The following is a 26,980-nucleotide window of genomic DNA, read 5'->3' as shown; positions in this document are numbered from 1 at the left end:
CAGTCTGAACGCCCTTTTTGTACCTTACCTCCTGCATTTTCTCGCTGTCCTCAGTTCAATATAGCAGGTATGTGTTTAAGGACTGGCTCTCATAAGGAGGGATTTGGGCACTTGCTTAAAAGCTTTTCTGAACTGGGGCCCAGAAAAGCTGTAAAAGCACCAGGTTCCAGGTCGATCTTCAGCATCTCTCAGGGTGTGAAGAGCACAGAGGCTTCTGTGTGTGTGTGTCCTTGGAAAGCAGTTCCTGAATTCCACCCTCAGCCCCTGGTCTGAGCAGCAGCCCCCTTCAGAGCTGCCACCAGAGAGACCTCGAGGGTTGGAAGGGGACAGAAAGCCTCGTGCTGGCTTCTGTGGACACCTCGGGGTGGCCGTGAGCTGTCACTTCCATCCTCAGAGTTGAAAACAAAACTTGCATCGTGACCTAGGCTAAACTCCCTTTTCAAGTGAGTATTAAAGCTTTCTTCTTCCCTTGGCAGGGAAGGTACCCTGCACCAGAATATTTCATTTAAAGAAGAGACTTTTTGCCTAAGTTCCTTCATGTACAAACCTTCTTTGCTTAAAGAAAACCTCACCTTGAATGTCCTCTATCAAGAAAAGATCTTTATTTTCCTTGATGTTGCTTTTAGCAAGCTGCCACAAGTGTGACGCGTGGAAGATGTACACAGAAAGGCTCAGAGCTGACTGCTCTGCGAGGTTGCTGTAATAGCTGCAGTACCTGTCTCCGAATAGACTTTAAGTAGGCCTGTGTAGGAAAATGGTATTTTCAACATGCTGGAAATCCTGACCTTTTGGAAATGCACTTTCTTGAAATAGAATACAAAATGGAAATTTGAATTCTTTTGCCAGAGTTTGAGTTGATATAAAAAGGTACTGAGCCATCAATGATTATTTCTGTACTTCTGAAGCATCGTGAAAGATATTAAATATAGTATATGTAAATATGCATGATCTATTTATTTTAATTAGCAAAATGAAACAAGGTATTTGAAATCGATCTCTTGACACATTTCCATTTTCAATTTCTGTGAAAGACCCAAGTGTCACATACTGCATTTTTGATGTGCAGGTTTTGAAATTTCACCCCTATCCGCCATCAGATGAAATATACAAAGATGTTTGTCCAGGCCAAGTCTTTCTTTTTTCTTATTTTTTCCCCCCAGCTTCCAGAAAGCTGATCTGCTACGTGCGTACGGCTCCTCAGCGATCCTCCAAGCCAGCTGCAAGATGCAGAGCTCTGCTGTTAGCCCTTGGTGCAGAGGTAGGCTGGTCCCTACCCGTGAGATATTTGCAAAGCATGTGGCAAGGAGAGCCCAGAGCCCCCCTGTTTCCTGCCCACCTCTGCCCCTGAGCTTCTGGCAGCCGGGGGGGCTTGGGGACGGGACGTGGCTGGGGCTGCTGCTGTGGCTCCATGCAGTGCCTGGCAGCACTCGTTATCTACAGGACCAATTTGCTGCCATTCCGGTTTCACTTCAAGGCCCACGTTCTTCCTGTGGCTTTCCCTGTCTCAGCTGGGGTCTTTAGTCATTTTCATAATGCAGCTGTACGGCAGCCAGAGCTGCTTTCTGTGTTCTGTGAATCCTTTCTCAATACCCCTGCGAGAGGAGGGAGATATGCTTGCGTTACAAAAGAGGTGAGGTGTTTCATCCAAAAAATGCCAGCCGTGAGAGCAGGATATTCTTGCTCTTCAGATGCATCTTGGCTCGCTGCTGGCAGCTGCTGACTTGAGCTAGGTTCCAGTTTGTTTTACGGGTACACCTTACACCATCCTGACAGCAAGGTCAGGAGCACAGCACAAGCCAAATCTAATCCCAAACTGTGGCTCTTCTTTCTTCCAGTTTGCCATGTCCACCTGCTGATAACTGGTTTGGCACCTTGGCAGTACAGTGTACGTTTTGCTATTTTAAAAGCAGGAAAAGAAGCTGCTCTTCCTTGGCAAATTCAAGCTGGGGTTTGTCTGTTGGCTAACTAAGGAGAGGGATTTATTTGCTGCTGCTTCTCAGCATAGTCTGCTATTCTGTTAGCTAAGTAGGGAAACTAATTAGTAAACAATGGGGAAAAAATAAATTCTTATAATTATTCAATGCTGAGCTGTGTACTGATTCAGTATCACACAGCCCTTGTTATCATGGGCTAGTAAAGCATGGGCAGGCTGACTGAGGCAAACAAAGGTTTTCTTGAGTATCTGAATGTTGTAGATTAAGCCAGGGAGGCTGTGTCTGCACACCAGGCACAGCTGCGGAAAGCAGAGTTATCCCTTCCTGTGGGACTTAGCTGATTAAAGAGCATCATGTTGGCGAAGCATAATTCCTTATCGCTGGCTTCTGAGGATCCGGCGCTCCTGACTATCCCTGTAATCCAGTCATTGCTGTGAAAAACAACACAAGTCTCTCCAGAAGCTTCTGAGTCCTAATGAAACAATTTAGTCAAATGGCAGATAATTTTAGCCTGCGATGAATATGACTTCCAAAATCCCTTCAAGATTTTATTTCTGTGAAGGATTTTGGGGGCTGCTGCCTGGCTTTTCAGATGCCACCTGTTATTTGGGCCAGGGATAAACATTAAAACACCGCCTGTGAAATATCAGTAGGAAATTATTAGCTCTGTGGGGAAATCATTCTCCCAGTAAGGTGCGCTGTCCCTAGGATTTCCCTGGCTTTGTTCTCACGCAGGGACACGGGGCACACACAGCTACAAAAACCTCTTGCTGGGTTCCTGAGATGGCATCTTCAGGGGGGCATTTCCACCTAAATATCCTCTCTGCTGGAGCAGGATGGATGTTGCCCCTGCATGCGTGGAGCAGAGCCCTGCCCGTGGCAGCCTGCCTCTGCCTGCTGCTGCCTCTTACGTGCTCATCTTCCTGAAATCAGGAGGTGTCTTCCTCTGTCTCCTACACTTTCCCCTTTCTCTTCACGCAGAATTAGGTACTTGGTAGGAATAAGTAATGTTTTGGGTTAAAAATAATAAAGAAGCTGCTTGGTGACAACAAAGCCAAAGCAAGGCCATCTGTTCCTGAAGTGCATGTGGGTTTGTGCTCTGCATACTCATTAATCAAGGCCAAACGTTTTGGAAAACTTTCCCATCCTTCCCCTTAATGTGACCTTCCAAATAACTTCAAAATACTTCCTTTGCCCCTTTCCAGTAAGAAACATGGACACTGGGGGATCTGACGGTTCTTGCCTGTTCGCCTCCTTGTTTGCCCTACTGTAAAGCAGAACCAAAAGGAGGCTTTTCTGCTCATTTTTGTGTATACTACTGATCTAAGCTATATTAGGGGTCTGCCCTTTTTCTGGTGTGAACTGTTTTGACTCCTGACATCAGCAGCATTGCAGAACTTGAATCACCGGGGAGCTGGATCTCTAAAACAATTACCTCTAGCACGGAGGTTGTACAGACACCCCACAAACTGAATCCCTAAGCTGTCAGTGTGCCTAGCTCATTTTGCATTAAAACCAGAATGAGGTCTCTGGACTTTGGATCAACTCTTTGGATTTTGGATCAACTTTATAAATTTGCATCAGTATTTCTATAGCAGACAAGTTTGGAAACTTTTTGGGGAAACATCTTGTTTCATTAAAGCTCCTCTTCATTTTTAGTATTTTATAAGGTAAAGTTTTTTTCTCAGTCTGAAAACAGCCTGGTCTGCAAGCCTTCTGGAACAACGCACCGTAGCTGGGAGGATTTGCTAAAGCCAGGGTTCTCAGTCTGAACACGAGATAATTTAGACTTCTATTACTTACTATTTTTCCATTATTTTTTGCAGACTGAAGTACTGGTAGGGAGAAGTTTGAAATCATGAATCAGTTGGGCTTTAAAACTAACTGATGAGATGGAAGGTTGAGGAGGTGCACTGATTTAACGTCTCCGTGGTCTTTATAGAGCCCTGTCTTACGTTTGCTGGCCTGTCGTGGTCTCAGCTTTCCCATCTGTTAAACGATGGCTATAATTAGCTCGTCTTTCACAACTTCTCATGTTTTGGCACTCTTGATACTTATCTTACCGTATTTTGATTCCCAGGGAATAAATGTGAGAAACAAATAAGCCATTCTCGTTTCTGTACCTTTCTTCCTTCTGGCCCTCTCCTCTTCCTCCTGCTCTCCCGCATTCCCGTGCTGTTGAACCTGAGCAGGCCTCGGCTGCTGTTGCTGGGAAGTTGCTGGGAAGTTACCCTGCGTGATGAATATTTAAGTTGAAAACCTTACTGAGAGCGGCTGCCTGCCATGGTTACCTCCTGATTGGCTGCATATGCAAATAGTCTCTTGGAAGTAACATTAGGAGGATGTATTATCTCAACTGTAAAATCGTTGGTATTTAAGCACAGAAGCAGTATGCAGTGACGAGCTATTCACTTCTGTGAGCTAGCAGCGAGTGCAGCCCAGCTGTCTGAACAAGCTGCACGAGCCCAGGATGCTGGTTAAGGGCGAAAAGCGGGGTCTCACTGGGACTTGTGTGCTGTGTGTTTTATGTGGATCATCACCAGAAACATACCCTACAAATACAAACACGTTCGTCTTTAGCAATCTGAAACGAATGGATGAGGGGAGGGAAAACCTGCGGTGTTCAGAAGTTCTTATCCTCCTGCTCCCAGCCCAGGGGGAACCAGCAGCCCCAGGGCACCATATGGCCAGATGCACAAAACTTTCTGCAGAGGTAGCTTAATTGTGACATGCAGAACAGTAGGAATAATTTGTGTGAGACAAGAGAATCACTGTCCCCCTGTACCCTATGACCGTTTAATGTAAGTTCAATTTTTCTTTCAAGGGGAGAATCACACCAAATAACTGTCTTGCTCATCGGCTCCTGGAAGGTCTTTTGACAGGTAATTGGTGGCTTGCACTGACAAATCCACTTCTGAGTCCTTAGCAGTCAGTCTTGCTGACTCTGCCTGCCTGCAGAGCTGGATATTAATGCCAATGCAGACCATGTTCCTGGGAAAGCAGGATGAGGTAGACAAGAGAACTTCCTCCTGTACTGTACGGCCTCTGAATTTCTACCTCACCTAAATGAGATCATTAGATTCAAGACAAAGGGAAAGGCTTTAAATTGAAGAAGATCCAGGAGAAAAGCTGACATGCAGGAGGATTAATGCTCATCTTGGGAGGATGGAGTTGATTTCATGCCTTAGTTTGCCAGATGACAATTTTTATTCCTAACTTTGGAAATTGGTCGCTGTGATTTTGCAGCTTCTTGTTCTGCAAAGGTTAATGGTGATCCGTGTATCAGAGCATGTCAAAGTACTGGCCTGCAGCCATCTGGCAGTGCTTCCGTGAGGGCAGTGGTAAGACATGCAGTGTACCTGCCTATCTGCTTATTCCTATAGCATCATTAGTGCCTTGCATAAGCACTAATTACCAGTTTGTGATTTTGCTGGGGGGAAATAGCATTTGATTTTATGCTGCACTGAAAGACAGGGGCTTTTCTGCTTTGCTAAGACCTTTAAAGCTCAAGCACATGATCGAGTTGCAATGACACAAGAAGATGCATGGAATATTAGGGAGTGGATATAGCTGGTCTGCAGTCAGAGTTCGCTTTTAGTCTATGACAAGCATAAGATGGAAGTTCCCTAAGACAGCGTGTTGGGAAGCTATGGTACTTTTATTTCCCGTGGACCAGAAGTGACCACAGAAGCTGTTGCCATAGCTCAGTTGGTATAAAAAGAATTGCATGGTCAAGGCTAAGGCTGCTTTTTATAACATTCGATCACTTTGATATCCTTGCAATATGACAGCAGCTTGTTCACACTTTTAAGGCCCCTTTACTCTGCCGAAGTGTTGTAAAAATGCCCTCCTGTTCATCAGATTCATAGAAATAGTTTAAAAATCTGTTTTAAAAGCCTTCTGTAATCATTTATGCTTTTACAGAGTAAGAGAACTGCCATAATTTTGATTTTCTAAGCTATGTAACTCTATTTCTAGTGTGGTATTGTATAGTGCAGAGATAAACACTGTAACCTAGATCCACATACAATAGAACCAAGTACAAATCAATTTCTTTTGCCATTTCTTTGTTCAGAGGGAAATACATGGACCTACTGCATTAATTCACCATATGCAACCTCGTATAAATAGTTGGGTATTAGAAACATCCATTTAACTACCTAGTTCATCTGCAGGATGGAAAGGAATATCTCCTGTTTTGATTACTGGGACCACTCTGAATCATAGTGAAATTATAAAGCAAGAAGTAAGTGTGTTAAGACTTACCTGTTATGGCAGAATAAATGCTTTGACAGGAGAGCTCTAACAGGAGTTTGTCATTGCCCGACCCGACATCCTCCCCTTTCAGCAGAGGTAGAGATTGCAGCAGGGAAACTGTGTTTTTTGCCTCCGTTATTGTAGACCGCTGCTGCATAAGTGAAGTGAAAGCTAATCTTTGTTTTTGTGGCTAACATTGCAGGATTCATTTCACTGTCTCTTTTTTTATTATTATTATTTTTTTTTTTTGGCTGGGTGTTTTGGAAGTGAAGGCCCAGACCACAAAGAATCCGTACCAGACAGCCCAACATCTGCCCACCTAGCCCCCAGCCTAGCAGCGCTGAAGATCTGAAGAGGAGGCGGCTTTCAGCATCCTGAGCACCTAGAGAAGACTGTAGAAGTATCTCTTCACCTTGCTCCCGTGTCCTCCAGGCCTCATTTTTCTGTTGCCCAGGAGGTTCTGAATGGTAAATCAGTGACAGACACCGTGCAGAGACTTCTTTCTAGCCAGCCCCTACAAATGAGTTGAGGTGATTCATATTCCCAATGCTTTTCTTCCTGGACCTTTATACAACTGTAATCCAGTGAAGTGTCAGTCTGGCTGGAGCCAGAGCCCTATAAAAGAGCTGACCCTGTCGTCTGTGTTGAAAATATATGACCGATTACAAAAGTATGGCTGCCTTGGAGGGCTCTAGCTGTAAAATACTGCCTAAGGGACCGAAAATGGAACAGAGATGATGAACGTGTAATTGCAGAATTGAGATGCTTTCCAGTCCCAAAGTAGCATTTCACAGCTATTACTGCAAATGAGAGAGAGCATTTACTTTACTATTCATGTTCCTATCTTTTAGAATGATTTTTATTTATTTTTATTTTGAAATGGGCCTGTGTTCTTAGATCTAAAAATGAAACACCATATGGTTTCGGGGGAAATTGAGAGTAGGCTCCTGTTTTTTCTTCACAGAGGGGATGAAAGGTTTCCTTAATCTAGTAAAGAAAAGCATAACAAGAAGCAGTGGAATAAGCTAAAGTAAGATAGATGCAAATTAGGTGCAACGGTGTGGTTTGCCAGTGGAACAAACTACCAGGGGAAGTGATATCTTCAGACTGAGACAGGACTCCTTTTGGAAGCTTTATTTTAGTCAAAATTGGGTTTGTTCCAGGAGTAAATGAATAAAATGCAACGGCTGCTGTTAAATGTGGGAGATCAAACTAAAGTGTTTGTTTCTCCCTAGTACTACAATCTCTAGGGATGTTTCTTGTTTTTCTGATCACAAGTTGTCAGTCCTCGGTTAGATAAACGTGTGCGCTAGGTCTGAAGTCTTCTTAAGTAAAGAGGACCTTGCAGAAAGCGTTTTTACTAAATTGTTTTATATTTTACTCATACTCGGTTAACATAAATGCCCAAATGGCATTTTTACTTAGTTGTTAATGTATCCTTTAAAAGCTGGAATATCAAAATGAAAAGTTGAAGCAGCCATTAAAAGAGTCTGTTAAAACTTGGCCTTGCTGGTAACCAGCAGAAATAAAAACGGAGCGGTGTAAGCATAGTGTTTAGACAGCGTTGGCAAAAAAGTCCTGGTGTGGGCAATGAATAAATGTTTTCACGTTGCTTTTTTGCTTTGTCTCTTCACAGGGACAAGTTTTATATAAAGACAGGAAGACACGAAGGAGGTGTTAGAACTCATGATCACTCTTAGTGGGAACCATCAGAGAGAGCGAAGCTGCTAGACTTGGGTTGCTGACGCAGAACAGGAGTTGTGCTGTGCGAGCACAGCGGAGCTGTTCCTGGGAGCAGTTCTCCTTTCTCAGGAGGAAGATTTTTTTCCATCCTGTTTCCCACAGAGAGGTTTGCAAAGGTGAAGGCAGAACCAGTACCAGTATTAGGCCAGAGGAACCTATTAGGAGGAACCTTTGCCCTCCTCTTCATGGGAGGCAATGTTAGCAGCTAGGCTGGCAGGGCTTTGAAGCAGCTTTCAGATACTAACATTGATGTGATGTTCCCCCAGTTGGGAACTTCTGAACCAGCCTGGAGGGCTTTGAGTGAGATTTTCACCGTCTTCTGGCAAAGCAGAGCAGTTCAGAATTGTGTTTGGGAACAATTTGCCCAGAGAAATCGTGGAGTCTCCCTCCGTGGAGGTAAGGATGAGCCATCTGGCCATGGTCCTGGGCACCCTGCTCTGGCTGGCCCTGTGTGGGCATGGACAGCCCCCTGCCAACCTCAGCCAGGCTGGGACTCGAGAGAGACGATTATACACTGGATGGTCCTGAGATTCGAGCATTTGAGCACAGAGGTGTGTGTGTGCCAGGGACCCCATTACTGCCAGGGACCGGTTCTCGGTCATCAGATTAAAAAATAAAATAAATAATGCGGGCAAGACAAATTGTAACCGCTGCGTGACACAGGGAACCAGCAGCAAGGAGATAGATGGGTGCAGCTATGAAGCATGTGAAATGTCAGTCAGTTGGTTTAAAAAGAGTAAAAGAGTCCTCAGAGAGACTCTTTTTATAATGAACTTATATGATCTGACAGTCACACATTCCAAAATTGAATTAATAAATCATTCACAGCACTGGTTGGAATAGTTAATACATGTTTTGTGCCCCAGCAGAGAGGAAAATGGCCTGCTTTCCTTGCTTTATGACATATTAGGCCTAAACAGAATTAATGATAAGGCTTTCTTACTTTATTTACTGTAGAGAAGCGCTGTTTCTAAGGGAATGGTAGAGGAGGAGGGAGGAATGAGCTATGAATAGATTATTTTCCCAATATGGGATTTTAATAACATGCAGCTATTGTATTCATTGCCGTGTGTACTGTGACAATGGGATTCATGGGGAGACGATGACTTTGCATGTGGCGAGCAGGTGACAAAACGAAGCTGCTGCAAATGAGTTGTCACGAGTGTGATGCTCGCAGGGATTCATGACCTGTGCACACCCTCTGCACCCATGTCTTGTAAAAGCTGAAAGAACAAATCTCCCCAGCTTGTTTACTGACACAGACTTTGGCTATATAAAATGCTGTGAATTTGCTCCGATTCTGAAAAAAAAATAAAATTACACCTCTAGGAAGTAAAAGATCGGGGTGGGGTGATAGGAAGAGCTGTATAATAAGTCCAGATTGCGTGATGCTGTTAGTGAGCTGGGTTCTGTGAGAGGAACTGCTCAAATATTTGCAACACCATTCAAATCCTTTCTGTGGCATTCAACAAACTCCACAGAAGAGCCTTCTGCTTTATGCAGTTGGCTGCATGGGATGCTTCCCTGGAAAACAGGTAAAACTGTCATAAGAAAAAATTACCTTGTCTCTGCCCTTACAGCAATTTTTCTCCCAGGCCCGTGCACTCACTAAAGGAAATCATTTGTTCCTGTAATTGTCTCAATATTTTTGTCCATGCAAAGAGATTATAGAGCAGAGGACACTATGGCTAATTAAACAGCTAAAGATGGAAGTAAATAGATAAATCAGGTTTTCCCCCAGTTGCTGTAGAAGTTAATTATTGAAATGTTAAATGTATTAGACCCAGTGAATAATTAAACCAAACTGTAAATTAAACATCCCTTTGACATAAAATCTTGGGGAAGAACATGCTCGTTCCATTCCTCTGACACCAAAATACCTCCCTTCTCTTTCTGGGCTTCCAGACTCCAGCAAAAAGCTTTCCCTTGCAACTAGGATATTGCTGCAGCAGCTTGCCTCCTCACTTGACGTCTTTTTTTTACTAGTGAGCTTGAAAAACTTTTTAAAAAAGATCTTAAAAGTTATTTAGTAGATGTTTACCAGAGTGAATGTCAGACTTCCTTGCTAACAGGAGCAGAGAAGGTGCATTAGGAGATGGCATGTGCTGCGCTTGTCATGTTTCTTGCATCCTTCCTAAGCATCTGTCAGTGGTTGCTGGTACAGAATGCAGCTAGCTGGGCTGGCTGGGCACCGTAGGAGTTCATTCTGAGAATACAGCACCGGCAGGAAGATCACGTAACCCTTCCTAGGCAGGGTTTGGCTGGCTGAAGGGGTTCGTTTTGCTTTCATGATGCACACCGAGCGCTAGCAGGACATAAAAACCAAACTCATTTTTATCACACCTCCCTCAGCCATTCCTTGCATCAGCTCGGTGCAGAGGGTCACAAGCAGTGTTCGTACTGCTTGTACCATTTATTTCCTACCCGTTGTAGCCCTCAGATAGAGTGCTGGGCACTCAGCAACGTGCTGAATGCCAGAGGTAGCTTGAAGCGGGTACATAATCAGTTTGACCTTGTAGCACGTTCGTGAGTGTTTTTCCTTAAAAAGGACTTGAAAGCTCCCCGTTTTGCAGAGTCTGGTCCCTTTTGTGCACCCAGCTGCTTTGGATGCCCTAAGCTGGTCCGTGAAAAAGGCGGTGCTGTGTGGGAGGTGGGGAGCTGAGGCCTTCCTGAGCTTCCTTCTTGTTCAGCTGATTCCGTCTGCTGCTGACCGCAGCCCCAGGTACTGACCCTGACCTCGGTCAGAGGCACTTTGCATTAATACACCGGGTCGTGAGCCACAGTAACAAAGAATTCCTTGCAGCATTCCCTGCTAGACTGGCGGTAACCTGCAGCAGGAGGGCAGCTGGACACCAAGGAGCCACAGTCTGGAGATCCCGAGGCAGGGCCTTTGGACTGAGCTCTGCTCTGTGTCAGGCTGCAAAAATCAGGTGGCAGGAGCAGGGGGTTGCTGTCGGGTGTGAACCATTGCTTTCTATAAGCTCGTTGCAGAAAACTAACCTCCTCCTAATTATGCAGTTTTGTCTTCAGTGTCTTTGCGAACAGGGTGTGCGGTACAAATTGGAAAGAGACAAACTGATAAATTTGGGCTCTTTGTGGTGTTTGGATTCATTGTTTTCTCTAATTACTGGCAGTAGAGCAGCTTCCACATGGTCAGGATGCTCCTCTTCAAACTGCTGTGGGGAAAGACAGAGCAGTCAAGATTAGTGTGTAAAGGGGTCGTGACTTCTTATTAACCTTTCCATTTCTTTTACCTGGGAAAAAAAAAAAAATCCTTATTTCAACCTAAACAGTGATACTTATTTACAAAGCAAGACTACACTAAGAGTTAAATCTGCCTTTCAAATTCCTTTCAATTTCCATGGAAGTGTTGCTGTGCATAAAATCCACACCTCTAAATCAGCGTGGGCTCATTGACTCCATCTAAGCCAGGATCTGGCCCCTTCCATTTAGCTGGGCTGTGGGAGCCTGGAGCAGCTACATGTGTTAAGTGGTCTGGCAGCACAATGCTATTGAATGGACCCTGGTGTGTCAGTGAGCTGAAATGGCCTTAAAATGGTCACAGTAATTCTCTCTGTAATTTGATTCTTAACATGTTAAAGCCACAACTGGAAAGAAAGGGCAGAAAGTTATTTTATGTAGATAAAAATAATGGTTTTTGAAGCAAGCTGTCTTTTTCTTTATGGTCCGCGTTTATTCAAGGTAAGATTAATGAAATATTCAGCCAGTGTCACCCTGGACATGAACTCATCCTTCAGTAATTCATCCAACCTTTAATCAGACTTAAAAGAAAGTAATTGTCAAATTAGTTCATCCCCTAGAGATGTTATTTTGGATCAGTTTTTTATTCCCAAGCAGTCAGGCCACTGAGAAACTGCCGTTCCTCAAGGTTTAGCTTCTCATTTGGGAGCTGTGATGAAAAGGTAGAGACCAAAAGAGTCCTTTGGTCTGGCCTAAATATTTTCTTTAAAAAGCCCTGTGCACAAACACCTTCCGAGTGAAACTGGATTAATTTTTCGTTGTATCTGAAAGGTGGCACTGAGGTCTTCTTCCTGCAGACAGAAGTGGTGCATCTGCTCAGCTCCTGTTGAGCACAGCTCGCAGTCGGTGGTTAAATTTGGAGGGATCTCTGGAGATCTAGTGGAGATCTGGTCCAGCCTGGTGCCCCAAACAGGGCCAGCGTGGGCAGGGCCGTGTCCAGCCCAGCTTTGTGCATCTCCAGCGGTGGAGAATCTGTAGCTTCCCTGGGCAATCTGCTCAGGGCTCAGAGGGGAAAATAAATGGTCTTGTATTGAAGGGGAATCCCCTGTATTTCAGTTTGTGCCAGTTGTTTCTTGTGCTGTCACTGGTTATTTCTGGCTCAGTTGTTCCTCCCTCCCATCAGGAAATGGTGTAGAGGTAAAAAAAAATAACAAAAAGCTGGAGGCCGGGAAGGCAGAGACTAGAAAATAAGGCTTCTCATAGAGCCCAACAGGCTGACCAGAGGATTAGAAGTTGTGAAAAGTTTCACTGCACAAGGCAGGGTTTTTCAAACAAGTGAGACTGCAAAAAATCCCCCGTTCTGGATGCCGTAGGCAATAAGGAGCTCGATCCAAAGTCCTAGGCTGGTAAAGAGAATCCCATTCGTCTTTGAGGAATCTTGTTCCTAATCTCCCCTCCTGCCTGAATCGGAGATGCAGCGTTAGCTCATTTCCTTCAAAGCAACATGCACTGAGTGGAATGTGAAATAGAAATTTTTCCCAAGCAAGTGTCTTGCCAACTAATCAAAGCTGTTTTCCTGAAGGCACCATCTATAAAAAACCCTTAAATAGCATCTGACTTGTAATGCTGAATGTGTTTTCTTAAGTCTTGCATTACAACTGGAAGGGGTTTGCTTTCAGGGCTGTGGAAGAGGAGAATCTTTCAGACATGTAAGAGGTGGAGAATCTATGGGTTGTGAATTAAATAATTTTATTGGCATTGCAAGAAAAATATGCAGGAATGTGCTGTTTACTTTTCATGGGTTTGTTGGTAGCTGAATGCAAGAAAGATGCTAGTGTGTAAAAAGTGCAGCTGTAATTTAGGGAGCCTGGATTGTTAGTTTGTCTAGTGTGGCTTACCTAAGATGCACCAAACACACATTTTCCTCTTCAAAATTGTTTCCTGCAGGAATAAAACAATGGTCCTTGAGGTACTTGGGCTCTTAAAAAGGACCAAGAGATCAAAAATCATTCTTGATCCTAGCAAGCTGCTTCTAGGAGCCTGGCAGCCAGCCCAAATGCTTCGTTTCTGGGCCATGGAGGCTGCTGTGTTAGCGATGGTTAAACACCCAGGTGTGTTTGCAAGCATAAGTTAGTTTAAGTTGATAAAGAATAAATGTTTTGTAATCAATATAAAGCTCCAGTTTTCACCTCTTAATGTCTACCCATGACAGCTTCCCAATGCTGTCTGGAGACAGTACATACACGCTGATAAATCTTGATGATATCTGAAGCCTGGATTATGAATCTCTTCTTTTATCTTACATAATTGGTAATGATCATATCGATGCTCCCGAGGGGGCTCAGGAGGCGAGGGGTTTAGCAGCAGGGAAGGATTGCCATGTAAACTGACCAGCCTGGAGCTGGCAGACCGTAGCCTGGTGCTCAGATGGTGCAGGGCAGGCAGCTGCCCGAAGGGATGGAAATGCTGCCCTGTGGCAGCTCTAGCAGCTCCAAACAGGAGCAAAAATCCTGTTGCAGATCAACTGTGTTTGTATCAAGTAACAGATACTGGCAACATGCTGTCGTCTTCAGACATAAACCACATCTTTACCCATAAATGTATTAGGAGAACTTCCAGCCAAAGCATTGGCATCTTTCCTGAACGCTTACAGCAGCTGAGTGTGGGCTTGGAGCTCCTGCTGAGACCTGTAAGTTGGAGCCCTTCATCTGACCAGTAGCCTTGAAGAGGCTTCCTAGGCTAAGAAAAGATTCCTTTTAGCACTACATATTTATCTTTCTCTTTCCCCAATCTTTACTTGACATCTTGTCTTAAAACTTGGGCTAAATGCCTTTTTCCTTCTGTAAAAATCCATGTCCAAAAAGCCCATCTGTCTCTGTCATGCTAGAAAAGAAACGCTGATGAAATATCATGAAGCCAGATTTTGATTTTACTGACATTGGGGTAAATCTGTTAATTCATTCTTTTTTTTTTTCTTCTTTACCCAACAGTAACAGAATCCTATATTAATCTTTTTTCTTTTTCTTTTTTTTTTTCTTCTGTATCTACAGCAATTATGCACTTTTTTTTTTTTTTTTTTAAAAAAAAAAAAAGCCAGGGTCCTGTTTAGACAGGAGGAGGATAGGATTTTGGAGAAGTTCTTTGAGCATGGGAAAATTGATGTTCTAAGTTCTATGAAGTCATCAATTCCCCAGTGACTGTGCACAGCTCCACTGTAAATCTTCTCCGACTACAATGAGATCACTGAAATGAACTTCAATGGAATAATCAACTTAAAATAAAGCTGTGTTAACTGTTAAAAATAAAGTTCCATTTCTGAACTGTAACTTGCACCATTTGAATAGAAAGGTAAAATGGTTGCTTTTATTAAATTACTCAGCTGTGGTGGTTGTAATGACACCTCAGATAATAGCAGAAAGATGTCTTTCCTGACATTATTTCTTGTACACATAATTACTACTTACTGATAACAGTGCCTGCATTTTTAATGGGAAAATGCTGCCCATGTCCTCTAAATTTTGAGCAATCTGCATTTGGAATGATTTCAGTCACTGTTTAAACTTCGGCTGATAAAAGCTTTATTGTCAGAGTTCCAGTTCCTTTCTACAGTTATTTTTGTTAGCTAAAGGACAACCTATTATGCACGGGGGGCAGTGGCAAAAGGAATCCTTTGAAGGAGGATGTTTTGTAGAAATTAGATTTCCCAAACCTGATGATTGAGGCTTTGGTAGGGAGGAGGCTTAATTGTGTGCGTGTCATATGCATTCATTACAAAACAAAACACTGTTTGAAAATATCCATTGATTAAATGGATCTGCTTTAAATCCTATGGTTGGTTTAAGTCAGCAATGCTTTGGATTTCTAGTTGCATTGCCCTGAGCAAGTAATAAAGGTCTGGGAGGAGTATGGCTAGCAAACAGAACTTGTTAACGCCGCTGATGCCACTGTTAATCCCATGGTCCTTTCCAATGCTTTGTGACACTTGCATATGGTAACGTCAAAATAACCTTGTTAAAGAGCAAAGTTAACCTGACCTTCAAAGCACTTAGGCTCTTCTATTTAATGAGGTCTGATTCATCGTTACATTTGTCATCGAGACCTCTGCAGATCAGTCTGAATGGCTTGCAGTGGTGTGTATATAATTTTGAGAAGAAACCCAAGGCCACATCGTTACTTGCTGTGTAAATAAGCAAAGCTTCCCTGATGGGATGGAAGCCTGCAGATGTAGAGTAGCTGAGGATCTTGCCTTGTGGTCTAACTTCACTCAGCTACAAGAGAGCTGCTTAGAATTTCCCTTCTGATGTTAACAGAAAACATAGAGAAAACAGAGATTTTGTGGCTTTTATTTTCTGGATATAATATTTCAAGCAAGCATGGAAAAATTCTCTGCACTTTCCAAACAGCCTTCGAGTATGGGTGTGTTTGTCACTGACCACTCCATAGCACTGAACACAATGTCCAACATGACTACCTTTGTGCTTCGGGGAATTCAGACCATCTCATTTTATTAATTGCAGTTCTCTGTCATCAGCAGCAGACTGGATCGAAGAACTATAGGACAAAGAATGGCTTTTGCTACGCAAGTCTACTGTATACTTATGGAAAACAGAGTGCTGGGACAGAAGACAACTGGAAAGGTAAGTTTACAAGTTCCTTTTTGTCTCAGGTTGTACAAGGCCCTGAGCAACCTGATCAAGTGGGTGGCATCTCAGCCCATGGCAGGGGGTTGGAAGAGGACGATCTTTAGGATCCATTCCAACATGAGCCATTCTAGGCTATGATTCTATGAAAGCAAATGTTTTCAGGTCATTCGGGCTTCTACAAACTTCACACCTGAAATATTTAATGCCAAGTAACAGGTAAGTTTCTTTGTTCTTCCACTGATTATCTTCCAGCTGATTCACTTTAGTTTACTAATTAGTGAAGACAATAGGCTCTGAATTAACACTTCTGCCATTGGTTATTTTAAGTATTTTACTTGGGAAAAATAATCAGCTGGTTTGGCTGTAGAAGGCTGCAATGGGAAAAATAATGCATTAGGAAAAGAAAACACTCTGGGACTGTATGGAATGCAAAACCATTCTGTGACGTGCAGAAAAAAATATTCTCGGTTGATTCATTCCACTTTTCTCAGCATTACTGCCTAGAAAGGTCTTGGATCTCTTCAGAATTATATCAGTACCTCAAGTTGCATCAACTTTTGTCTCCAAAAGAATTTAGCACTACTGAAAAGAGGCTCTTGGTGTAGAAGCAATGAAATAACAACATTTGTTGATGTATTTTTGAATTCCGCTTCATTTATCAATAGCTTTAGTGATGCTAATAGCAATAGAAGAGTTGAAAAAGGGGCTTCTTTTTAAAGGCAAACAGTTTTTTCCAGTCTGTTACAGCCATGTTTCCTTTAAGGCATTCTTTCTCAGTGACTGCAATAAGACAGATTTGTATTTATCACTAATGTTCTGACCTCAAGCAAAGATTGAAAATCAGAACTGAGCTTGTTAGCCAGGTATGTTTTTGAACATATACTCTAAACATTCTGGTTCTATCTAACGTACTGCAATTATTGCTGTAAGTTTTCACTGGCTGCATGAACACAGTCACCTTGACTTAATGTCTGTATATCTTAATTTGCCGTAATAATGATTTCAAACATTAATTGCATTTCTTAATTGGCTTATTAACATCCTTTTGTTTGTGTATTTTGTGGGAAGGTGCCTAGAAGTGTACTACCTTTTTTTCAGTGTTGTTCACTATTGTGTTTGGGTTTTATATGCCTACTGTTCATTTATTTAAAACAAACAGCCAGTGTTCTTTATCATTCTAACATCAGCAGCTGTAGCTTAGTACAGTCTTCTGACACCCGTCCAGCCAGGTGAGTGCTATTATGCAACCAACCCGATGAAGACAATTAATTCCAACATATAGCAAATACTGATGATTCCATTGCTGAATGCTGCATGATTTTAATACAAATGGCTTTGCTAGTAGCCAGCCAGTGTGCTTAATGGCCTTAAACAAAATATTAACAAATGACTCATGCTTTGTGTGGGCCAAAATGTCACTACCATTCTGAGATAGTGATGCTTGACCTACTTACATCTTTATCTGCAACGTGCCTTGTCCATTTCTCTTCCTGTACTACTTCATTTGTAGCCTTGCTTGCTCCGTCAAGCCTCTAACATACGCTGCAGTCACTTGCTGTCAGAAGCATTCACCCTTTCTTCCATCACTGCTCAGGAAGCCCATATCAATAAGATACTGTTGTTACATAGCTGTCATTTCTGCCCTCCAACAAATCTTGTCGCTGCAGAGCGTCTGGAGGTTGCAGACGCCTAATAATGTTCTTCCCTGTTCTGTCAATTGATTTCAAGGCTGCATACCCTTGTCAGACTGAATGCATAGTGCAAGGTGCAGGGAGCCAGCCCGTGCAGAGGTTTTCTAGAGATCCTGGCAGTTCCACATAACACTCATTTCTCAGCTGTTGTTCATCTTCCCCAGTCCGTTGCCCTGGTATTTATTTCTTAAAGGTTTGTCATCCCCTCGGTTTATGGGCAGGCTGAAAGCAGTTGAAGTCCTCTGTCCATTCTCCACTGAACCATTGCTATGTTTGGAGAGTCAAGCCCAAGTGAAGCTGTCTGCAGAGCACCCTCCATGCAGAGGTCTTGGTACAGGATGAGATGGCTGAATCTGATGGCTGCACAGGTCTAACACAGAATTAACCTGCACAAAAGCTAAGTTAATAGCCAAAAAGCATTAGATGTACATCAAACTCCTCCAGTTTCCTAAATCTACCTCTAGGGGTTGGAAACTTTTGTGGTGTTAGAAGATTCACTTGTGGTTATAGTATGACAGGTGTTTTTCATTTTAGAATGGAAAAAAGTCTTGCAGATTATCCTATGGAAAGGAAAATCCCACCCTACCCAACCCAATTAAAGTTCTACTTAAATTTGCATGGATTTGGGGAATAAAAACATCTAATTTGTGATAGGAACTGATTCAGTGTCTACACTGCAATGTGAGGTCAGACTGCAGCTTAGTAGAACTAGCCCAACAACTATTAAATTCTTAGCTCTAGTAAATGAGGTGCTTAAGTTGTACAGAAGAGGTTGTGCAACATAAATGTAATTACATATTTAGCAATATCACATTTCTACCTGGTGTGCTCTTGTGAGACTGCTACTGCTTCCCTGAGCTGCAAAGTTCTCCGACCAAAGGTGAAGTCCATGCAAAATGACTGCAGTAGGAGGTGGTGGTGTGGGACCTGGTAGAAAGAAACAGAACAGGCCTCGGGGTCCATATATCTGATTTTGATATATGTACACATGCACGCATACCTTTTGAGAGCCTCTGTTTGATGTTACTAATACTGTCCTATCTCTCGGACTCTTCTGAACTTGTCCAATGCGCTCAATAAGAAGGCATATTAATCTTTGGGGTGGAAATGAGGAGCAGAGCTGATAAATCAAGATATAAGTGTAAATGCATTTCTAATGAACACACATTGTGTAAAATAATGGCAGTATCACTGGCTGGGGGATAATTAAAAAGACAAAAGAGGAGAAAAAAGGGAGGAAGATCTCTTTACTGGATTGTTAATTATATGTAGCCTCATTGAAAGTAATGCACCATTACTCTGGGAAAGTGCAAGAATCGCCACCTTTTGCCCACACCTACTTTCTTTTGTCTCAATCCTTCTGTCCAAGCTCTTACAAAGTGGCAATAGTTGAACACTTAGATGAACTTTCTAAAGCTTCTGGGAGCCATTTTCTGTTCCGAACTTGGCCTGTTCTACCTTCTTTTTGATGCTTCTTTACCAAACTGCAGGAAGGCCTCATTTGGAATGCTTCATGTGGAAGAAAAAGCAGTGTTTAATGGGGAGAAAGGCAGTGAAACAGATCCAAAGTGGAGGAGTCAAAAGGGAGGGGTAAGGATTGACTGCAGGTTAATGGTTTAGGCGTGCATCTTGGATAGCAGACTGGTTTTATTCCTACCCATATCACACGGTACTGGTTTGAGCAGGAGCAGCAGCATGGAAGCCTTAAGATTCAGTGCTTCTGAGCTCTTTAGTCATGACAGCAATTAGAAACTGAGGCAAGGTAATTTGGCAAATCTGAAAGAAGAAAATTAAGACCTGTGTATCAGACAGGGAAATAGGAAGGTCTAAGATCTTGATTAAAAAGCAGGAAAGACAAAGCATCTATATTTCCCTGAATTAAGGGAAATCTTGGGCAGGCTGACATGATTCCAAATTGAATTTATCATTTGTGTCCTAATGACATGAATATTCCAGTGACAATTTCAAGGTATTGGGCAACTCATTTGAGAGAATTTTCATTCATCATATTGACAGTGATGTTAATCAAATTGACTATCCTTAACAAAAAGCCCTGCTTCATTTGAAGTATATTGCTTTTCTGCCTGAGGGGAACACTTACGCAATTAACAAAACCAGATCGAATGCTAATAAAGAAAACAAATGAAGATTTATGCATAATCTACAAAAGGACTGCAATCATTTAATTAAGAGTATATATAGCAGTCTTTGAAAGAGAGTAAGTATTAGTAGTGATAAATGAAAAAAGTCCTTTGTGTGTTCGAACAGCAGTCAGGGAAGCAGATGGTTTCTTCTGCAACTTCACTTTTAGTACTGCAGGACCTTCCACTGCCGGTGAGATTTTATTGCTTTCGATAAATCCCAAACTTGACGCTTCTGCTTTGTAGAGGGTACTGCTTAGGGATGGAGTTAATTTATATCATCTTCTGGGAGAGATGGTTGTCTAGCAGGTGCAAGTGCACAAAAATTCTGAGATTTTGTAGAAATATTATTTCTGAGCTTTTTAAATGAATGGTCACATTATATATTTGAATCCATTTAGTTCATTTGCACTGAGCACACAACAGGTACACTACCCCTGCACACAAAAAGGGACAGATGAGTATTAGCTGGCAGTGTAAGGAGAGTTTATTCTAACATGCCCTAGATGTCAGAGATGCCAGTCTTTAAATACCGTGTAAAATGGAAATGGCTAGTCTAATAATAGTAAAACTAAGAAATTTAGAGTCTGTTGTGCTGGGCTTTTATAATTAGTTTGGGATTCAGTGGGTAGTAATAGATGAAGCGGGTTAAATTCATCCCTGCTCTAAGCATGGGCAACTCCACTGAAGTCAATAATTATGTTTTCACTTACAACCATTATTGAATTTGGCCTGGAATCTGAAAGGGAGCGAACGATGCAGACAGGATGGATTCAGCCTTAGCAGCAGCTGATGGGGAAGGTGGCTGGCAAGTCGGGAAGCTGTCGTGAATTCGGCTGATAGGGCCTGAGCCAAAGGCAATCGAAGTCACTAAAAATGAGGCAGCGTTGGTGCTTTGTGGGGGATGATGTCAGGCTTGATCTTACACGTTCTGTTACTAATGTCAAATTTAAAGAGCATGCAGGTGTTGTGCAGACCTGGCTGTATATTCAGAGGTTTATGACTTGGTACAGGGATCAGATTTTCAAGACAGCTCAGACCATGCTGCTGGCCAAACTTGGAAGTGTTCCCGGCGTGGAACTGTGTACTTCTGTGCACAACTAGCGTGGTGTCTTTGAAACTGGATGCCCATAGCTGCGGGGTTGCTGGAAGCCACAATCTGAATCTGATTTTCAACAATCATACACCTTCAGTTTTTACAGAAGTTTTATTGCATCAAAATATTCATCAGCTCTGTGGAGCTTATTAGGAAAAAACTTTTTTTGGGGAGGGACAACTTGCAAAATCCTCTGAGCAGCTTTGGCTTTGGTTTCTTTGTCACAGGATAGGGTAAATGGCAGTGGCTGACACTATTCTAGATTTGTCTCCCTGGGTAGATGAAGGTGTAAGAGAACTGGTAAGAAAAAACACTTGGAGAAATGAGATTTAAAAAGCCTGAGTGAGTTGGCTGATACTCAGTGGTATTCACTGACCAGTGCCAAACTTAAAAAAAAAAAAAAAAAAAAATTATTTCTCCCTGTTCCCTTCTGCCAAGCAAATAATTACGAAGTTATGCATTTTGTTAAATGATTTGTTGCACTGAGGATTGGCATCCCAGTTTCCAGCTTCATGCCTGGTGTTGTGGCTTTCAGATTCCTGAAAATTCATGCCAGCGAATTCAGAATCTTTTAAAATCTTCAGAATATTGGAGGAATTACCTTCCAGTCTGCCAATGTGCGTTGTGTCAGGTATTGCAGAGACTACCTTCAGGAGGAAAGAAATGTTTCCCTGTGGCGTGGTTTCCCTTCAGCACTTGTATTAAACTGCTAATGGTTAAAAAGCGATAGAAGAACTTTAATTACTGTCATCTTAGAACAGGGTTTGTTGCCAGTTGTTTGACCTATAGTAACTACATGACTGTAGGAATCTGACTCCAGATTTGTATTTTATCCATATCAGTGTCCTGGTGAGTTGGAATGAGACTTCTCACAGCATCACTGTGGCCAATTTTTACATTAGGGCTTAACAACAATAAAAAACCCCTCAACAACAAAGCATCAAAATATGACACTTTTTCCCCTTCCACCCTAAAATGTCAATTCCTTTGAGTTTTTGTAGAAATCTATGCTTTCACATAGCCCTGTGGGTATTTTTCTATGACCTTAGTGTTTCTCTTTCACTTACAGAGTACACGTGGAGTCTGTATTCCATGTTCCTCTGGTTACCCAAGGCTGGATTAAATCACACTGAGAGCAAGGCAGAGGCTGTGTGTGTGTGTGTAAAGCTGTGTGGCAATTGGCCCTGTAGTGATAGCAAATCATGTATTTATCTATTGAGATACAGATATATTAAAAACTGGAAGGAGGTTCTGTAACCTTTAAATCCTTTCATGTCACTTTATGTTCCTGCTGTTAAGCTTTTGCTATGTTAATGTCATCCTGGGCTGGTAATATTTACAGCACCTAAATCAATGTTGAGGACACACGGAATATTGCAGGATCAACTCTACTTATTTCAAATGCACTTTAATATTTTGACTGCCTGACCAGAGTTTGGGAAATAACTGTGGTAGAATGATAATGAGAAGTTTAACAGTTTTATGATGGTTGAAGCGGACTTTATGGAAGTTGATAAATTTCATCTTGTAGGTTTCAATTTCTCATTCCCTACAGAGAGATGGGGAGAATACATTGATACTGCATTTCAAATTGGCTAGATCAGAAGGAACAGCAGCTAAAATCCATTACAACCCAATTACATCTATCAGCTGAAGCTGTGTGCATTCATTCGTGAACATCAGCATTTAATCCATAAAGAGGAACTAATGAGAAATTTGAAAATGGAATCCATGCATCAGTAACTTTGGAGAGATTTTGCTGGGATTAATGAACTGCCAGAACATTGTCAACACACTGAAAACCTATTCTCTCTAGGTTTGTTTACTGACCAAAGAAAGATTTTTTTTTCTGTTCTCCCTACTCTACAGCATGTTTTTGTCTTATTGGTAGTTCCTTTTTTTACACTCTTGGTGCAGAAAGTGACACTTTATTCACTTGAAGGATCAAATGCTTGTTTCTTTTCCATCCTGTGTGCATCTGGCTGGATGCTTGGCTAGCTTCTGCAGTCAGATACGCTGCAGATGAACCTCTACTGCATCACTACCTCTGCAAAAATGTTCTCTTGCATAGGTCTACAAAAGACAAAGGCACGTGGGCTAGACCGTATTTTGTAACACAGAAAGAAGACCAAGGTATCAGCGATGAAATTTTATGGAAAGTTTTTGAAGAGTTGCTGGTGTTCATGTGTAAGTTCACCTTTAAGATTCCTTTGTAAAATGCTGTGCTAGCTAATGGATTTTCTGATTCTCTAGAGCTACCAGTCCGTATCTTTCCAGAGTTGTGGATAAAAATGAGCCCACAGGAAAGCTGATCTCTCTAATGGGAATTAAAGCATATAGTAATTGCAGAGATATGGCTAGGCTGGTGTGTATAAACAAGGCAGTAAACAATCACTCATCAAGATCATACATTTAAATGACAGCAAGTGCAGATTATTTTGCTGAATGCTCCAAGGTGTAATATTGATACCCATCTCTATCAGTTAATGACCTAAAACTGTATGTGTATTTGGGGTGTAGCTAAAATGTGTATTAATTTCTGCAGGCATTTTACCTGGAGAAGCTTTAAGAACATGTAGGTATTTCACGACCAATCAGTGAAAATTCCTCTGAGCTTTTTTTGCCCATAGATGCTCTGCCTGTTCCAAAATAAATCTCCTTTATATTCTGAGCCTTATTTTTTCCTTGCTACCCAAGTGGTCTAGTAAGGTTTGATGGCTTAATATTTATTTCCTATTTATTTTGATAGATCTCTGTCATATTCACCAGCTGGATAAAGTTCCTATGCTTAACAGCAATATAGCAATATTCCCTCCCAGGAATCATTCCTTTCCACATTTAAGCAGCAGAGCTGATCTCCAAGTAGACAGATCTGACAGGTAGCTCCTCCGAGATCCCCTTTCCAATTGCACTCTTGATGCAGACATGACAGATTCGGGAAGAAAAGGATGGTGGGGAGAGGGCAGGAGAATGGAAAGCAGGAGAGGGAAAAAGAGAAAGCACGCCATGTGATGTGCAGTATATTTCAGCATTAAGCAAGAAAGGATGGAGAGAGGTATGAAATAGAGAGCTTCAGAGCAAAGAACTTGGGTCAAAACCACCTAGGCCAAAAGGTGGTAGCAGCATCTAGCACATTAAGCAAAAAATATGGAGGAGAATGGAACAAGAGAGGAATCCTTAGTGACTTCTTGTGGGAGCTGGAGCAAATCACTGAAACGTGATGTGCTTTGGTCTCTGCCTGTGAAAGCAAAACTGTTCAGCAAACTGAACACCTCCCAAATGAGGCCAAAGGAACATCTCTACACGTCAACCAAATGTGTTGCAAAAGACCCCCTGCTTTCTGTGAGGGTGCTGGGCAGAGGCATTAGTTGGGATGCTGTGGATGTGAGGTTGGGCACCGTGCTGTTTGAGTAGATGCAGAATGCTGCTGGCTGAAATGCTGTTTGAAGTACCTCTGCCGTGCTTTACCAAATGTAGATGTGCCCAAAAAGATATTAGCACATTGACAAGAGGTGAAAATGTTTAGGCGATAGGAAAGGCAGTTGCTGTTCCTTCTTCAGCCACTTTGTGACTTTGAGCAAGTTGTTCCACACCCCAATATAGTAATTTGCCACCTGTTGTTCTGCACCGATAATATTTGCCCACTAAATGTAACAGATTTCTTTTCTAGAATGAACAGATACTTGAACTGTTTAGAAACCTGCTCACAAATGTTGCATTTAAAGAGCAATTTAAGATGAGTAAATTGGGCTCACTTGCTAGATCACAACCACAAAAAAAACCTTCACAATGATATGTTGGGACAAAAGCCACAAGGAACAAGGAATTGAGAGACCATAAGTGTGAATAAGGGTAATGTTTTCACAGCTGTTTTAAACAATTGCATCAGACCATTTCCTTAAATCTCCTGGGGTTTTAAGCACAGAGGTTTCTTCTTTTCATTCATTTCTTTTTAAATGTTGAGCTAAATAAAAACTAGAAGTTCACAAACAACTGTTGTGTTCTGTTCAACATATGTGGCCACCGACTACCGCAGAGGAGTTATTCTCAGTTGGGCAACAGCATTTGCAAGCAATGCAGTCCTTTATTATTGCTTCCCTCGCACCTCACATTAGGGTGCAAATGACATGCCAGATATCCCAGTGCTTTGACAAGTAAGAGCAAAAATGGAAGTGTGTAATGAAAGAGATAATGGTTAAGAAGTAAAGCTAGATCTGGAAACATCTTGCAATGTTCACTGCATCAGTGGGATGTCTCAGCTGTTCTGTGGTGTTCTGTGTCTGATGGCTCAGATTTTGAGATTTTCCCTTGCATAGATGCAGAAGGAATAGAACACTTAATTTGGCTGTGACTTGAAGAGACAGTCTTAGAAGGAAAATGTCTTAATTTGGTAGTTCCACCATAGTTCTGTAATATTAGCCCAATGAGACTAACTGAACTTGATGGGAGGATGAAATAACCAGTTTTGGCCTCCTATTTGTCTTTTTTTTTTTTTTTTTAATTTGTTTGGCTAAGAGTAAGAGTGAAAGGTTTGCTGCTACTTAAGAAAAAAAGTAGCTGAGAAATAGAAACCTCACAGAGCTGACATCCACTTCTGTACTTGGCTTCTCTTAAAATAGCCCTCGCATGGGGTATATTTGTATTACATCCCTGGCACCGACTCCTCACTAGGGCTCTCCCCGCAAACCGTGTTCCCCTGCTTCTGAACAGTAAACAACAGAACTCTTTTGACAAGTACACCAACCATATCTTGATTAGCTTCTCTCGCTAATAAGCATATCAAAGACGGTATAAACATTTTTGACCCGTACATCACCTGTAGAGGAGATTTTAGAGACCTGGGATCTGGAAGACTCCAGGCTCGCAGATGTTTACCATGTCTTGCATGACTTGTAGCAGCTCAGAAATGGGACAGGGGAGGTGGAGTTGAATGTCCTTTCCAGAAGTGACTCCTTAATTCCTTTTCAGTGTGAACGTCCTAGTATGCCTGGGTACAGATCACCACTCAATGCTGTAAATCATCATTTATTGTGCCTCAGCAGAAATAGGCTGCCTTTGTGGGGGGCCTCCTGTGATGTTCCTTGTGTTTAGGAGGACGGCATTCTTTATCCTTCTTTATTGATTGTAGCCAACTTTGCAAAATAAAAAGGACGGAATCTTGTAGTAAAAATCAATTTGCTTGGTGGAACACCCACTTGTTTCAGGTTTCTGAGTGTATGCTGGTTTGTCTCAAATTCATGGTTGTCATCAGAAAAAAACCCTCCATAAATCATATTCCAAGAATGGATCTTAACTACCTACTGTTTTCTTTTCAAATACCTGTTGTTAATCATCCTGACATTCAGGGGCTGAAGCTTTGAATGCCACATGTTGCAAGCAGCTGAAAGCTTCGTGTAAAAGGGAAATACATATCTGACATAAAATACTGTACCCTAAGTATATGGACAGGCTAATCTCTTGATCAAGTGTAAAATATGCACACTTTATCCATGCAGCTAGCTCAAAGAGCAGTATGTAAATACACACCCATGAGTGACAGGTAGATAAACAGTGATACACTGAAAGCTTTGCATGAATGCCCACACTTGCAATGCTTAAAGTGTTTTCTGACATCACTTGAAATGTGTGCTGAAGGGGTGATGCAAGGGTAGCTTATATCCAAAGGTCCAAGCTCAAACCAAGCGTTTGGCTGCGATTTGCCTTCAGAAACCCGTCAGAAGGGCAGCCCGGCCGAACCTGGCTCCCCGTGGGACACAGTCCTGCTCTCGCTGAGCTTTCACAAGGAGAAGGCACAGATGGCTCAGGCTTCATACGGAGAGTGAACCCCAGGTGCATATTTCGCTTGCTAACGTTGTCAGTGTGAAGTTTAAGTTTGACAGGGATCCAATTACAGGTGAAACCGAGGTTTCTGGTGTCTGCTGGAGTCGTCAGTCCCTTTTGCAGGGCTCCTCTCTCAGCCTGCCACTTAGCTGGCTCCGTGTAAGCCTTCGGCCCTGCTCCTTCCTCTCCTGGAAATTCACTGACAGGAGACACGTTGGAAAGCAACCCTTGTCTCTCTGAGGCTGATCACTTCCAAGCAAATATTTGCTTTCTAAGTTGAGGTAAAGGTGAAGGGATAGATTTTGACAGTTTGTAAGATAAATTCCCTCTTCAACTATCCAAACACTGGGGGTTTATTTGTACCTCTGAAAATAAGTTACTAAAAATAAACTGAGTTATGAAGTCTGTAACTTAGGACCTAAGTGATACTTAGAAGCTTATTTGTTTGACTTGA

At 42.2% G+C, this 26,980-nt stretch overlaps 1 long non-coding RNA gene across 2 annotated transcripts; it reads left to right on the top strand.

The window, feature by feature from the left end:
- Positions 1-1,158: 1,158 nt before the first annotated feature.
- On the top strand, positions 1,159-21,971 carry LOC137845345 (uncharacterized). Of its 2 annotated transcripts, XR_011090177.1 has the most exons (4): positions 1,159-1,258; positions 15,653-15,772; positions 15,941-15,994; positions 21,776-21,971. It is a non-coding gene; the product is annotated as an uncharacterized lncRNA (long non-coding RNA). The 2 variants fall into 2 exon arrangements; XR_011090178.1 differs by lacking the exon at positions 15,941-15,994.
- The last annotated feature ends 5,009 nt before the right edge of the window (positions 21,972-26,980 follow it).

This window comes from Anas acuta, chromosome 27, assembly GCF_963932015.1.
Source record: "Anas acuta chromosome 27, bAnaAcu1.1, whole genome shotgun sequence".
NCBI classification, from domain to species: domain Eukaryota; kingdom Metazoa; phylum Chordata; class Aves; order Anseriformes; family Anatidae; genus Anas; species Anas acuta.
This window is presented reverse-complemented; position numbering and strand designations above follow the sequence as displayed.